The sequence below is a fragment of the Peromyscus leucopus genome, chromosome 14 (genome assembly GCF_004664715.2).
Source record: "Peromyscus leucopus breed LL Stock chromosome 14, UCI_PerLeu_2.1, whole genome shotgun sequence".
Taxonomy (NCBI): domain Eukaryota; kingdom Metazoa; phylum Chordata; class Mammalia; order Rodentia; family Cricetidae; genus Peromyscus; species Peromyscus leucopus.
The window spans coordinates 66397754-66414368 of NC_051075.1; the positions used below are offsets into that span (position 1 = coordinate 66397754).

General features: G+C 44.6%; 1 protein-coding gene across 7 annotated transcripts in view; it reads right to left on the minus strand.

Annotated features, from left to right (window-relative positions):
* The window catches only part of Foxn3 (forkhead box N3), a 396979-nt gene that overhangs the window by 315925 nt on the left and 64439 nt on the right, over positions 1 to 16615 (minus strand). The window contains exon 2 of one of the 7 annotated variants that reach the window (XM_037210775.1): positions 10792 to 10874. The exons of the other annotated variants lie outside the window; for them this stretch is intronic. The gene's annotated coding sequence lies outside the window, so the exon portion shown is untranslated. The remainder of the gene's footprint in view (positions 1 to 10791; positions 10875 to 16615) is intronic. 7 annotated transcript variants of the gene reach the window in all.

Genomic DNA, 16615 nt, shown 5'->3' on the forward strand with positions numbered 1-16615 from the left:
GGAGGTGGGCCTCAGCTATGTGAGAAAGACAGGTGAACATGAGCCTAGGAGCAAGCCAGTAATGAGGAATGTTTCTCTGTGGTCTGTGCATCAAGTTCTTGCCTTTGAGTTCATGTCTTGCGTTCCCTCGACAATGGGCTGTAAGCAGTAAGCTAAATCAAACCTTTCCTCCCCAACTTGCTTTGGGTTTTGCGTTTACCATAGCACCGATGCGTTGAGCTGAAAACCGAGGAACATTTTGGGAGAGCAGTGCCCTCAGCGGGGTGAAACTCTCACTTCCTTTGCATTGCATCAGTGTTTCCGAACCAAAGATTTGAAGTGTCTAGCTAGGGATTTCATTTCCCATTTCTCCCCAATTTCACACTCGGAGCCCAGAGGGGTTCACGTGGAGGACTTTGAAGGGCATTTCTTTACATCATTTCTGGATTCAACTTTTCAATTCTCTCACAACATTGCTGGGTGTTTTCAAACTAAACTGATGTGGCTTGAGCAAACCGCTCTGCTCCAGTGGAAGTCACGTACAAGAGCACCAGATGCCCCTTTACACAGGGGCCAGCCAGTGCACTCTTAACGTTACAGAGGATCATGATGGTTAATTATAACTGGCAAGTTGCCACAATTTACAAGTCCTCTGGGGAGAGAGTCTCTGTGAAGGGGCTGCCTGAGTCATGTTGACCTGTGGGTCTGTCTGTGGGGGATGGTCCTCATCATCTTAAGCGACGTGAGAAGACTCTAGTTGAAAGTAGGGGACACGATTCCTTGGTTTGGGGCCCTGGAGTGGACAGGAGTAGAGAAAGCCGAGCAGTAAGCATGCATGCTTTCACTTCTCTCTGCTTTTGCCATGGATGCGACGTGGCTGGCTGCCACTGTGACTTCCCAATGGTGACGGCGGACCAGACCGTAACCTGGAACTGTGAGCTGAAATAAACCCTTTTGCTTTTCTGTTGCTCTTGGTCAGAGTTGGGACCAGGACAAGGGAGCACGCAGAGCAATCTGATGCTCCCTTCGCAGGGAATGATGTACCCATATCCTCCGTCGACCTTCTTGACCACGGCACGCCACCACCCAAGCAGATCACAGGTGAGCTAAGTCTTGTGAAAAGCCAGCTTCACAAAGAACTCCACTTCTGCATGGCTGTCCATTGAGTCACAGGCCCCGGGGGAGCACGTGGGCAGGACTTAAAGGTCCAGTGGGATATGAAGGTGTAATACCATTCATGAGGGGGAAAAGCAGGACCGGACTTTTCACAGCGAGCAGCTTTTGTATCTGGAGAAGTATTTTTCCTAAAACGGGGCCACTCTTCAGAGTCTCCAAGGACCACGGAAACAACCGTATTCAGTAAAACTGAGGGTCCCAGTGCTACTGCCTGGGAGCAAAGCTTGAGACAGGATCTAACTTGTCGGATGTAACTAGCCAAGCTGCTGCAGCTTGATGAAGCCTCCACGGGGCGCTGCAGACTGGGCTTTACCAGGCCATGAGTGGAGAGAATGGAGTCTCTGTGACTGACTTAACATTAAGCGAGGTGGACACCTAGCAAAGGGATTCTTGCTCCCAGCATCTCAAATGTGTTTACTCTCTACCAATGGACTGTTTCTAACATCACTCTGGAGTCAGTTACATCTTTAAATCTGTTCTTATTCCAATATACAATTCTTATCCATATACAGAGAATTTAGAAAGACTGGGTCCCCAAATACCTGGCATAATATTGACATAATTTTAGTGTCATATGGAACTCAAATGTCAGGCACTAAGAAACTAGATCTTGTGGCTACTCACCTCAGTCACTTCAAGCCCTTGCAGGGCTTCCATGGCAACTTGCCAATTGTTTACGTTACCCACACACCTACCAGTACACATCAGATCTACTTAACCATGATTCGTTTTTAGTGTTTACTAAGTCTTAGGGTTATTTAGTGTCTTTCTACTCTTTGTGCCGTTAGGAGAAATCTCCATTTTGAAAATCTACAGTTGTAAAACTCACCTTTGATAATTCCCCCCCCCAAAGAAAGCCTCATAGTTAATTTAGTGTTTGCACTTGGAGCTGCAACTTAACAGAGGGGGGCGTCTGAGTAAAGATGGGGGGAGCTTGTAAATATTTTAGGGAAATGTTTTGTCTTGCGCAGAACACATAAAATATGCTCTTTAATTTAGCCAATATGTTTAAAAGATAGCACTGCTCTCTTAGAGCTAAGCAATTATTAAAGTTTCTGAAATTCCTGTCCTCTTTTTTTGTAGACCTACCAAAGTTTGAATTATGATTATTCATTTTGTATTTGAATTATGAATTCTCCTCTTCCCAGCCTCTCTTGTGAAAAAGGAAATGGGTTTCTGCTAAGGCATTGAGCTAATATCTAATATTTCATAAGCCTCTGAGCTGTGTAACCTAATACTCAGATACGTGCTAATTTGTTTTATTATGTAATCAATAAAATGGTGATGCGTGTTAATTAGTTCAACTACACATGTATGACACACGTACATACACACACACATCTGGGAGAGAGGTTACAGTTCTGTGGAAGAAATAATTTGTCAGTGTTCAATGACTTATTAAAAAATGAGTGTAAGAGCTTAAACATCTAAATAACAATGAATTACATTCATCACAAAAAAGGATTCAAGTCCTGTAAGGCACCTGTGACCACAATAAAAACTGAACCACAAAGCAAGAACAGAATATTTGGAAAATGCCCAGATATTTGAAAGTGTAATATAGTATTCCAATTTACCTATGGGGAATATGTTCTGAGACCCCGGTGGGCGTCTTAAACCAAATTCTACATATACTACAGTTTTCCCATATATGCACATCTATGGTAGAGTTTACTTTACACTAGGAACAGCGTGAGCCCCAGCTTCAGTGAGAGACCTTGCCTCAAAAAAATAAAGTGGTGAGTGATAGCCCATGTCAACCTCTGTCCTTCACATACCAATACACAAGCATGTGCATCTGCACACATATGTACATACATGATTGACCACATTGATTCAGGTGAGGCTATAAAGCTAGGGAAACTCTTATCTGCTGCAGTTAGAAATGTAAAATTGTAAAACAAAAAATTCTTTTTAAAACATTCTGGCAGTTACTAAAAAAGTTAAACATACGCCTACTGTATGGCCCACCCATTCCAATTTTTATGTGTTTATCCAAGGGAAATGAAGCATATGTCTATGTAGAAATTTGTACACAAACGTTCCCAGAAGCTTTATTTGTGATGGCCGCAAGCTGAAAACAACTCAAATGTCCGTCAACGGGTGAATGGACGATTTGCCTTATGTCTCTACAATGGAATACTGCTCAGCAATAGAGGCTGGGAGTATTAACTCATGCTAAAACCTGGATGAATCTTAAAATAACTATGGCGAGTGAAAGAAGCCATCCACACTCCAGTCACAAACGCACATAGCGCATGATTCTATTTACATGAAATTCTAGACTCGACAGAGAAATCCGCGTGACAGAGGAAGCTTGCAGACTCTTGCCAACCTCAGGACAGGGAGAAGGAGAGCAGAGATGTCAAAGGGGAATGAGGAAGCTCCTTAAGGAGTAAAGTTCCTTAGACCGATTAAACAGTCCAGTATATTTGAACAACAAAGCAAAACAAAACACCATTCATACATTGAGTCAGCTCTGAAAGCTCCAGCCCACTTTGAGATCAAACAGCACTTGCAAGGGGAAAAAAAAAAGGAAAAAAAATAGTGAGGATCAGAAAACAAGCGCTTAGTCTGGTTCATCATCCAGTCAATGGGTATCAGCTCAGCTGACTGGCTACAGAGAATCCTGGAACATACCGAAGCTTTAAAACCCTACAATGCTATGCTCAGCCAGGCTGGTGCAGCTGCCCAGTGCAACATCAGGGACCCTTTGCAACCTTGTATTTATCACGGGTGATGGGCGCTTCTTCACCTTAATGGTTATGAGGATTCACAGGTGTGTGTGCATATGTTCAAAATTACCAACTGACACGCTGAATGGGTGTAGCATATTCTATATCAATTAGAGCCTGACAGTGGTACTTTTTAAGGAAAAAGGAAAAAGAAACTACAAATGAGAGGTGGTTTCCACCTACCGGTCAGACCATTGCCTGGAGCTAGAGTCTTGCCTTGACTGTGTAAGATCCTGGATTTAATCTCCAAAACAAAACTTAAAAAACCCCTGCTATCTTAGGAGATGGACATGCACCTTAAAATCTTTTACAAATCTTTCTGTACTCCTGATGAAAATAAAAGTGGGGGTGCGGGTGAAACCCTGGGAGTCTGGGTAGAGAACACATAAACCACCAGTGACAAATCTCCAATTCCTTTAAGTTACATGCTGTGTCCTAAACATAGATATTATTTCCTATCCACAGATAATCTGTGTTGACTGCATGACAATGACTAATACTGTCACTTAAACTGTGCGACACACACAAGGAACACACAGCGTTTGTGCACACAAACACAGCACCAAGCACACACACAAATCTTAAGTTAGACAGGTACAAGACGCACCCTGCTTTCCTTGTGGCTTTCTTTTCTAAATTGTGTTACATTTCTTTATTCATTAGGTGGGTACATGCCACAACATACAAGTGTGGAGGTCAGAGGGCAGGTCTGAGGAGCTGGTTCTCTCATTTCCCCACGCGGGCCCTAGAGATTGAACCCGGGTCATCAGGCTTGGCAGCAAGCGCCTGACCACAGAGCCCTCTGGCTGGCAGTCATCTTTACAGCTCCCCTACCCGGGGGCACTTCTCATCAGCATAGCTACAAATTCCACCCACTCCCACAGCCCTACACAGCCTCTTCTCCCGCTCCCTCCTCACCTGCGACTACTAAGGACACTGGTGTGGAAAGCTTCGCTTCAGGAAACAATATCTAAAACTCTCAAATGTCTGCCACTGGACAGGGCAGGAGCAAACAAAAATGCTTATCATTTATCCAGAAGGGTCCTTGGTATTTGTGTTTTGATTAATTGAGCCCTGCAGACATTGTAGACATTTTTTTTCTTTTGGTTGTTTGCCACTGGATTGATTATAAGAACAGCTTTCAGGCTTCATGACACAGGCCTGGCTATGGGGGGCAGAGGGGACCAGCAATACAATCACCCTGTGAACATTCACCCGGTGAACACACACACCCAGGCTTCCAGTCACATCTGTCTGCCCCTGTTTGAGACGGTAGAAAATTTGTGAGCATGACCAACAAAGAGCTTGGTTGTTTTTACTCCCTTTTCTATGATAAGCAGCCAGGACCTTTATGATGCTTCATATGTGAGGGTTTCAACTACATATGTATTTCATGTTCTCTAGAATTAAGGTAATATAAAAACAAATATCCTTTTGAATGGTACAAAGTTGAACTCTTGGAAATAAGTTCAAGTCTGGTCCAAGTGACTTCAGCTTGTCAGGAAAGGGGAACACATAGGGATTTCTAACTTCTTTAGGACATTTTCTCTTTCCTCTCGCTCCAGACCTTGTGAAATCTCAATGCTGTCTATCACCAGAGCACTTAGCATGTTGCAAAGAGCTTTGCAAACTTTACTGTGCAAACATTACCCAGGCGATCTCATGAAAATATGGGTTCTCATGTATAAGGCTCAGACTGGGGTCCAAGATAGCCAGGCATGCTAACCACATTACTGGTCCCCAGAAACCATTAGAACTAGCATACAGTTCTCAGCAGGGTCTGTAACAGCAACAGCACCTAGGATCTTGGGGGGCATTTGAGTTTGGGGGCCCAATTGTCAACCTGACAAGATGTACAGTCACCTGGGAGACACACCTCTGGGCATATATGTGAGAGTTTCTAGACTGGGTGAACTGAGGTGAGAAGATCACCCTAACCATGGTGTTGGAGATGCCACTCCACAGGCTGGGATCCTGGAGAAAATAAGCCGAGTACCAGAATGCATCAACTCTCTCCTTCCTGACTTCAGATGCCTCAAGCTCCTCCTCCATGACCTCCTGACGTGATAGACTAGACCAGTAGTTCTCCGCCTTCCTAATGCTGCAACCCTGTAATACGGTTCCTCGGGTTGTGGTGACCCCAGTCATAAAGTTATTCTGTTGCTACTTCCTAACTGTAATTTTGCTACTGTTACTGTGATGGCTATTCCTGGTTGTCAACTTGACTATATCTGGAATGAATTATAATCCAGGAATGGAGGGCACACTTGTGATCTGGATCTTGAGGCAGTGAGACAACATGTCTTTGATCTAGCTCTTCAGGCTGGATGACATAAGCCTTTAATCCAGACCTTGGATTAAATCTCTCTCTCTCTCTCTCTCTCTCTCTCTCTCTCTCTCTCTCTCTCTCTCTCTCTCCTCTCTCTCTCTCCCCCTCTCTCTCTCTCATTATGGAATGAATTATATATATTTCATTTATATATATAATTCATTCCATAAATTCTGCAACTCTAGAGAAGCCTGACTAATACAGTTATGAATCGTAATGTAAATGTCTGGTTTCTGATGGTTTTAGACAACCCCAAGAAGGTCACAATCTGCAGGCTGAGAACCACTGGACTAGACACTCAAACCATGACCCAGAGTAAATCCTCCCGTTCCTATATTGCTTTTGCCAGTTTTCTGTTGTTGCTTTGCCCCAGCAATGAGAAAGCAACTAATCCAGGACCCCGTCCCCACTTCCTGAATCAGAACTTGGGGTAGGTAAAGCCAAGCCATCTGCTGGCAGACCGTCCCGGTGGCTCTGATACGAGCAGGTTCCAGAACCACTGACTTAGAGAGGAACACCTGAGCACAGCTGGTGAGAAGCAGCTCGACTTCAAAAGGTCTAAGAGAAAACCATGGAAACTTCAGGAGGAAGCCGAGTTACACTCGGCTATTTTAAACCACAATGTGTTTATGTGTTCCCAGAGACTTCATCAGCTCTAATTTCATTTTTTAAGAAAGAAAATACCAGCCAAACTACACAAATAGGAAAGCATTCTTGTTGACAAGGTACAACGTAGGCTATACAGTCCCTGGCTCCATCTTCCCATGTTTACAATAAACACATCGCAGCCTTTGTTTTTCCGTCCTCCTCCCTCGGCAACCGCACCCGGAACTGAGAAGGCAGAAGAGCTACATCGCAAGCTTTACACACATTAAATAATGCTTGAAAATGTTACAAAGTGGCCAGGGAAACCCAAGGGCTCCAGGGCAGCAGCTCATGCGGAGAGACACTTTGTAGCAAAGGCAGACTCAGGCTCCGCTATCAAACCAGCACCTCTAGGAGACGTGCCGCACTGTTCAGTGTCAGAGAAGCTGCCCAAACCTGCCTTCGGGTCTTAAGCCCCCTCCGCCATGACTTCGGCTTGCTGTCTGGCCTTCCGATCCATGAGCCTCCCCTGTGGTTCTGCTTTACCGCTTCCTGGAAGTTTGCATGGAAGCAGGGACGTCCGCTCGCCATCACCTAGACTGACTTATGGGCTCATGAAGATGCTCCTTGTGAATGGCTGCGTGTCCTCCACTGCTTTCTGAGTCTGGATAGGAGGGTGAGGTGAATGGGTTAGAAGTTCTCCTATCTTACAGATTGAGAGGGGAAAAAAAAAAAGCTGAGTCAAAATATTTAAGAGTCAAGCTTGCTGTTAGGAAAGGACAGTTTCTTCTTCGTTATGTCCTATCATGTCACCTGGGAATCCTGAAAGAGGAAAACTTCCAGGGAACTGGCAGGTGTGATTCCGACAGTCTGTTTTTTATTCATAATTTGATTTTTTATATATGTGTGTAGTATGCATGTGTGTGTGTGTTGTGTGTGTGTGTGTGGGGTGTGGGCCTCAGGAGTCTTCCTTAATCTACCTCCCCCAATTCATTGAGGCAGGGTCTCTCAATTGAACGCAGAGTTCAGGAGCACAGGTTAGTCTAGCCAGCCTGCTCTAAGGATCCCATCTCCACTTTCCCAGTACTGGAATTAGAGGTGGGCCACCAAGCCCACCGAGCCTTTGCATGGGTTCTGCAGATCTGAACTTTGGCTTTCATGCTCGGTGGTTCTCATCCACTGAGCCATTTCGCTAGCCCTGGTTTTTAGGTTTGTAGGAAAACACACTCATTGTACATAGTAATAGTTTCACAAGGATATTTTTATACAAGTCTAAAGTTCTCCCCACGTGCCCTCCTTCCCTCTGCCTTCTCATCTTTTGTCTCCCCCAGTTGTCCCTTCGTTCCATTTTACACCCCAGGTTTCCTTGAACAGCAGTAAATTAGGGTCAAGACTCACACTCTCCAAGACCCTCCATCTGCCCCGTCCTTTGCCCATCTGTAGAGAGTTATTTTCTTTTCCCTCTTTTCTTCCTGTAGAATGTACATAGTAAATAAAGGCGGCAATGAAGGAAGATGGGTGGAGAGGGTGGGTGGGTGAGAGACATCCAGGAGAATGTCCAATGCGACCCATTGCTGTGTGCACTGACCGAAACCGTTAACCATAAAAGTTAAAAGAGAGGCACGCCCCCTTCACCACACTCTGCTGTACTGGGTGGTGCTTTGTAGATGGTGGTGTTTTTCGGTAGATTGCAAGCCTATCATTAGCAAGTCCCCCAAGTCGTGACTCTTACACTTTCGTCATTTAAAGTTTGACACTGGCAACTTTTTCATTGCCGGTGTGTCCACTCTGGTGATCCACCCTGCATCTGTGACGTCACTGCTACAGCTGTCACCCTGGACTGCACCTGTAATCCACAGACGCTGCATGTGTTCTGACCGGCCCGCCCACCAGCTTCCTCCAGCTCTCCCTCTCTCAGGACTCCCTACTCTCTGAGACACAACCCTGACATCAGGCCAGTTAATAACCGGGTAATGTCTGAGAAATGTTGAAGCGAGTTGTGTGCGGCGTCTCACTTTCAATGAAAAGCTAGAAATGATTACGGTCAGGGAGGAAGGCGTGTGAAATGCAGGCAGGTCAGAAGCTGGGCTTCTTGTGCCGGAGGTAAGGGCAAAAGAAAAGTTCTTAGAGGAAATCAGAAGTCTGCTCCAGGGAACATGTGCACAAGAAGACAGGAAGAGTTGGCAAACAGGGCAAACTTCATTGCTGTAATACTTGAAGACCCCAGCCTTCAGTCAGCAGCCATCAGTATGAAGGTCAGATCTTCCCACAGCTTACCGAAGGATCAAGTGATTATTAGCATTCTTCTGGGGAGGACAGAGATAGAGATACAGCTAGAGATATATAGATATATAGAGATAGATAGATAGATAGATAGATAGATAGATAGATAGATAGATAGATAGATATAGCACACACACAAATGCGCATATGTGTGGGTACAGACACCTATTCTGTGTGAGGACCAGTAATCAACATCAAGTGTCTGCCATTCTCTACCCTATCTAAAAAAAAAACTTATTATTTCTATTTTATGTATAATGTTTTGTATGCATGTATATATGTTCCACGTGCCTGTGGAGGTCAGAAGAGAGAATCAGATCCCTAGAACTGCTCCAGTTGTGGGTGATGCGAACCGAACCCAGGTCCTCTGCGAAAACAAGTGCTATTAACCACTATGTCATCACTCCAGCCCCCTCCTCACCTTTTTTTTTTTTTTTTCAGACAGGGCCTGTGGTTGTTGAATAAGAATGCTCCCCATAGGCTCATATATTTGAGTGGTTAGTCAACAGAGAGTGGCACTACTTGAAAAGGATAAGGAGGTGTGGCCTTGTTGGAATAGGTATGGTCTTGTTGGAGGAAGTATGTCATTGGGGGGTGGGCTTTGAGGTTTCAGAAGCTCAAGCCAGGTCCAGGGACTCTCTCTTCCTGCTGCCTGCCCATCTAGATGTAGGACTCTCAGCTACTTCTCCAGCACCATGTCTGCCTGCATGCCGCCATGCTCCCTGTCATGATGATAATGGACTAAACCTCTGAAACCGTAAGCCAGCCTCAGTTAAAGGCTTTCTCTTCTTAGAGTTGCCATGACCATGGTGCCTCTTCACAGCAATAGAGCACTGGCTGAAGACAGGGTTCCTCACTGAACCTGGAGCTTTCTGACTGTGCTAGGCTGGCTGGCTGGCAAACTCCCCGGACCTGCCTATCCCTGCTTCATGGCACTGGCATTACTATGCCTAACTTTTCACAGGGTGCTGCAGCCCTAACTTGGGTCTTCAGATTTGCACAGTAAGTGCTTTCCCTGCCGAACCGCCTCCCACGCTCAGACCACGAGCATTCCTCAGCAATGTGCTTTATTACAATGTTATGTCAACTTTCTGTCACTGTGACAAAATACCCAAGGAAATCAGGAGACAATTATTTTGACTCAGGGCTTCAGAGGTTTGAGCCCATGGTCACATGGCTCCATTGTTACTGGGCCTGTGGTAAGGCAGGGAATTGTGACAGAGAGGGCACAGCAGAGCAAAGCTGTGTACCTCATGGCATCAGATAGATAGATAGATAGATAGATAGATAGATAGATAGATAGATAGATAGACAGATAGACAGACAGACAGATGGCAAGGGGCAGTGGAGACTGATTGATTCTGGGGTCAAGATCTAACTTTCACATACATCACTCCAGGGATCTTCACTCTCCAACTTGACCCCACATCCTAATAGACCTTTCTGCCATGACCTCCTAAATGGGTTAACTATTGTTGATATCACATTCATAATCCAACCACATCTCAGTAGCACCAACAGTTGGGACTATACTTCCACACACAAGTCTCTAAGGGACACCGCAGATCCAAACCAGGACAGGTACATGCATTGGTTTCTGTTATTGTTGTTTTTAGACACAGAACTAGTGCATACTTAATGACTACAGTGCACATAAGCACTTTTATATGCATTGCAAAACGAAGAAAACTTCATGTGACTCACTTTATTGCAATGATTTCTTCACTGCGGTACTCTGAAATGGAACCCACAATATTTCCAAGGTATGTGTGTACTTAATGCTTTCTCTGTAATGGAAAAAGAAAAGACAAGACTCCTGATCAATTGTCAAGGCACTGCTAGAATGTTATTTCTTAATCCTTAAACAGAGGAAACTATCCAAGTAATCTTCCTCAAGAGTTCCCTGAGTCTGTCTTTAAGAGGATTCTGCTGGGTTGGGCGGTGACACCTGCCTTTGATCTAAGCCAGAAGGCAGAAGCAAGGGGGTCTCTGTGAGTTGGAGACCAGCCTGGTCTACATGGTGAGTTCCAGGCCAGCCAGGGTTACATAGTGAGTCCTTGTATAAAAGTTAGTATTAATAACGTAGTTAATTAATTAATTAAAGGCTTCTACTCCACATTCTTCTAGTACACGCAGGACTAATCTTCCAACCTAGTCTGCGACCTCAAACTTCCCTAGCTGCAAAGAACACACTAAGAGGAAGTCATTATTATCTTTTAGGTAAGTGCCTCTCTAAGTTTGCTCTATATTAAAATACCCTTGGGGAGTGTTTTAAAACTTCTGTTCTTTAGCCAGACCCTACACCGGTGTCACAAGAGAGACATCACACCTTTTCGGGCTCCCCGGGTGACTTCGATACATATCCAAGTCAGAGAACCACTCACCCTCACAGTGATGCCTAGAGCCCACCCCCGCCCCCAAGGCTCCACTCACCCAACATTTACCCCACTCTCCCCCCACAGAAGACAGCAGAATCTCAGGGGGTTGGTTTCATCCATATCCCAGAATTTGCTCATCTAAAACAGCCGTTTTGATCCAGGATGCACTGTTGGCAGTGTTCTGCTATTTAATAAAGAAATCCTGTCTCCCTCCCTTCCCATTCCTTAAGTACAGCCAGCCCAGCACTTACATCTCGGACACGGCCCCTCTGTCTGACTGCATCCCTTCACTCTGACAGGACTAACATGCTAAGCCTGGCACCGCTTTTCTTTGCTTCCTCGTTCTGCTTGTTGTTTTTTAATAGTAGAATGACACTGCGTTTGGAAATCCACTCTTAGCCGGGCAGTGGTGGCGCACCCCTTTAGTCCCAGCACTCGGGAGGCAGAGGCAGGCAGATCTCTATGAGTTCGAGGCCAGCCTGGGCTACAGAGTGAGTTCCAGGAAAGGTGCAAAGCAACCCAGAGAAACCCTGTCTCAAAAAAGAAAAAAAGAAAATCCACTCTTAAAAAAATCCTTTTAAAAGCAGTCCCTATAAGAAGACAGTAGTATTTCTTTTTTATGAGCAGCTGAAGCTGATCAGAGCGCTCCTCTCAAGCCACAAAATGCGTAACCCAGGACTACTTCTTGGCAGGCTAAGCAAAGCCCAAGACATGGAAGAACATTATTTTAATTCTTGAGCCTCCAGATTGTTCATTCTCAGTGGATAATGCAGCCTTCTCCATTATGTGGGAACAGGGAAAATATAGCAATAAAGCCTTGGCTAAAGACATGCTGTTAACTCATCCTTGCTCAAAACTAGAAGTTTCCAGGCTGTCTCGTGACAAACACAGCTTGCTGAGTTTGCCAAGTCCCTTCTCTACCTTTCTTCTGCTGTTTAGCAACTCCTCTTAGCCAGCCAACCTCGTTCCAGATCTTTCTCTGTTCTAATACTTCTCATGTGTTTTATTTTTACCTATCCATAATCTGGGTCTTCAAAAAGAACTGCTCCCCAGCCCCCAAATGGAAATAGGATCATGACTGTTGCCAATAGAAGATTTATGTTCATGCCTTAGAAACATATATTATCTATTACAGCCTATTATTAGAAAAAAATTCAAGTCACATATCACACTCCATAATTCTGGGTGTTTGTGATAAGGGACCACATCATTAAAGACTAAGGCGAGAGAGTTGTAAAGAACAGCACACTTGTGTGTGGCTGTTCCTGTGTCTTCCTGAGACATTGACAGTCTTGTTAAGGTCATTGGAGACAAGGGGCAGCCACCAGCCAATGCACTTCAGGTCAGAAGTGTCAAACAGATACAGACACCTCCCACCTTCTTCACAGCATCGTGTGGGGTCCCAAGATCACATGGCCCTTGACTGTTTCCTCACGACAGGGTCAGATAGTTTCCACAATTAGTCAACTAGCTAAATGCAACTAGTAATGATGGCTTTCCATTGGGTTGTGAAGGTTAAAGTACTTGGAAAGCAGTGAGTCGTGGGGGCTCGGCAGTGGGGCTCAGTTGGTAAAGTACCTCCCATTCAAGGGTGAGGACTTAAGTCTGAGTGCCCAGCACCCAAGTGAAATGGCAGGCATGACAGTACATGCCTGTCACCTCAAGTGTTGGGGAGGCAGGTCCAGAAAGAGCCAACTGGCAAGCTCCAGACTTGGTGAGAGACCCTGTCTCAAAAAACAAAATGGAAAGAAAACACACACACACACACACACAGAACAAAGTGAGCACTGAACATATACATTATTCCAACTGACCTTGACCATTCATTTACTGATATTTTTTTGGCGTGCGGCAGGGTCTTGCTCCATAGCTCAGGCTGGTCTTGAACTCTCAGAGTCAAGCCCACTTTCTGCCTCAGCTACCTGGGTAGCTGGAAATATAAGCATGCATCGCCATGCCTAGCTCCAAGGGGATTTTTAAAGAGACAGTGCAACCCAAACAAATCCAGGAGGAAGATGGGTATTATTGGTGTTAGTCTTACACATGAGCAGAGGGATTAAGCAGAGTTTTCCTTATTTGAAATGCAAAAATGGCTGTTCTTTTCTCAGTTTAAAATTCCTCAGTGGCTCCCATCACCAGGAAATCACAAACAAGCATAAAATAAAACTCTTTACTGTGATATAATCCTTTGTTGATATCTTTGGTTCTCCCTACAACCACATTTAATACAAAGTTGATTTCCCCACAGTCTTTCTGAGGTGACACAGGGTGCCTCTTCCTTCTCTGGGGGCCACTCTGCCTGGACACACTCCTATGGAAGTATGAGAAAGTACTTCCCTAAGGGTATTCGTTCATGTGTCTGACTCCACACACCAAATGATGTCCTTAAAAAGAGGTAAGAAGAGGGACAAGGAGGCCTTGACACACAGTGAACTCTGAAATGTTGGATGAATGGATGGAATGATGGGTGGACAGATGGGTGGACGGATGGATGGATGGATGGATGGATGGATGGATGGATGGATGGATGGACGGACAGATGGACGGATGGATAGGTGGGTGGATGGATGGGTGGGTGGATGGGTGGGATGGATGGGTGGATGGTGGTGGATGGATGGATGGATGGATGGATGGATGGATGGACGGACAGATGGACGGACGGATGGATGGATAAGTGGGTGGATGGATGGGTGGGTGGGTGGATGGATGGGTGGGTGGGTGGATGGGTGGATGGGTGGATGGATGGATGGTGATGGATGGGATGGATAGATAGATGGATGGATAGATTGGTGGCTCAATGGTCCATAGCCATGAAACAAGTAAGCAACAGAAGCAAAGCAGACTGCATCCTCTTCCACTCTTGGTTAAATCACGTTCTATTGATCCCTCCACCACCTTTGCTGGGCTATGGGTGACACCTCAGAAAACGCTGGTGATGATGTCTCTGAATCCAGGATGGACTGCCATACAGCCTTCAGCCATATGTTTAAAAGCAAACAACAAATCCAAAGCCACAGGCAGCAATTTAGGCTCCTGTTTAATACCAGACTCTAAGACACCTGACTGAGGAACAAGAGAAAAATCTATTAGATAGGTCTGTGAAGTTCCTTTGTGAAAGGTGCCTTAATCTAAAACTGTCACAATGGTAAATATAATTAGATAACAATAATAATACCATAGACCACAGTTTATTACCATCCTTTCTTCCGAGGTTTTCAATTGGAACGGAAAATGCGATTACTAATTAAATTAGACGACAGGAGGTATCATTTTCCAAATGGAACCCTAGTGATATAAATGAGTTACTGCAGCTTCTCTGATTTCTCACTGTCGCCCAAAGAGGGGGTCATTTACTTGGCTGGAGTTAGCCCAGAAAAATGGGTCTGAGTGATGCTCTTGCTCCGTGACTCTAATACAATTCATTTATGCAGTGTGTGCATTGTTAGTGTGGCTACTAAAAGGCCACAGAGACATCCAGGCGTTTTCTCACTCAAGGAGTTCTGCGGACCCAGGAAGATGGAGAAGCATATAGGTGTGTGATAATCCAGTCATGGTCTGGCCAAAACCTAAGAGGAATCGGGAGTCTTGTCTTGCAGGGATTTGCTTTAAAGTAGAACCTGGATGTAGTGGCTTATACTTAAAATCCCAGCACTTGGGAGGCTGAGGCAGGAGGATTGCCATAAGTATAAGGCTAGTCTGGACTACATAGTGAGTTTCAAGGCAGTCTGGGCTAAAGAGTGAAACCCTGTCTTGAAATAAAACAAAAAACACCACAAAAAAATAATAAATTAAAAAAAATAATAACTCACGTGATACAGTAGAGATGGCACTGTAGGGGGCTGCCATCTTTACAGGCCAGAGAATGTTATTTTCTTTCCTTTCTTTTTTAAAAAAATATTTTTCTAGTTGTATAGTAGGATCCACCAAACTTTTCACTTGACTTTTAGTTGAAACCTTTTCCAAATTATACTTCCCATAGCATTGTGTCCCCCAATAGATTGTGTACCCTAATAAAGCTTATCCGAGGATCAGAGGAAAAAGCCAGCCACTATATTAAACATAGAAGTCAGGCAATGGTAGCACATACCTCTAAACCTAGCATTCAAGAGGCAGAGATCCATCCAGATTTCTGTGAGTTCAAGGCCACACTGGGAACAGAGCCAAGTGTGGTGACACACACCTTTAATCCCAGCACTAACCATAGAGGTTTGGAGGTCTGTACAGACAGACAGGAAGTTATGTAGCTGGGCAGAGAGAGGAAGTGAGATGCAGAACAGAAAGGCATATAGGCGTGGGTATACAGGAAGTAGCTCTCTTTGGCTGAGGATCTTCAAGTGGTGAGAACGTGGCTGGCTCTTTCTGCTTTTTTGATCTCTCAGTTTTTACCCCAATATCTGGCTCCAGGATTTTATTAATAAGAGTGTTCAGCAATTTGTCTTACAGTTTTCTATTCTGTAGATACAAACCCAAGACTTTAGCACATGCTAGGCAAGTGCTCTACCCTGAAGCTACATCCTGCTCCTCGAAACAGCGCCTTCAAATGCACTAGGATAAGAGAACAGCTTCTGTCACATGGAAATTCAGGAAAGTTTTAAATGAAAAATACTGTAATAAAATTTAAATCAGTTGTATATATGTTTGTGTGTATGTATATGTGTCTATGTCTGTCTCTGTGTATGTATATGTACATACATGTATTTCTCAGTATGTGTGTATATGTGTGACTATGTATGTCTGTATGTTTCTGTGTGCCTGTATGCATGTATCTCTGTGTGTACCTGTGTGTCTCTGTGTGTGCCTGTAATATATATGTGTGTATATATGTCTACATGCATGCGTGCGTGTGTGTGTGTGTGTGTGTGTGTGTGTGTGCGTGCGCGTGCACTGACACCACAGGTCCCTTAATATCTTACAGTGAGTGCGGAAGGATGTACAATGTACAATTTGATCAAATTCATTTAACAGCTTCTATGCCTTTAGGGACATCCTTCTCGCTGACATTCTTGAACACACAGAGGTAATACTGGTCTAGTGGAATTAATATATAAATCACCCATTCCCTTGTTACTTGGAGAACTTGGTCACACCTTAAAAGACAATGGGAACTCCCAGCATGGGGAAGTAAAGGGGGTACCAGAGCTCACGTTCAC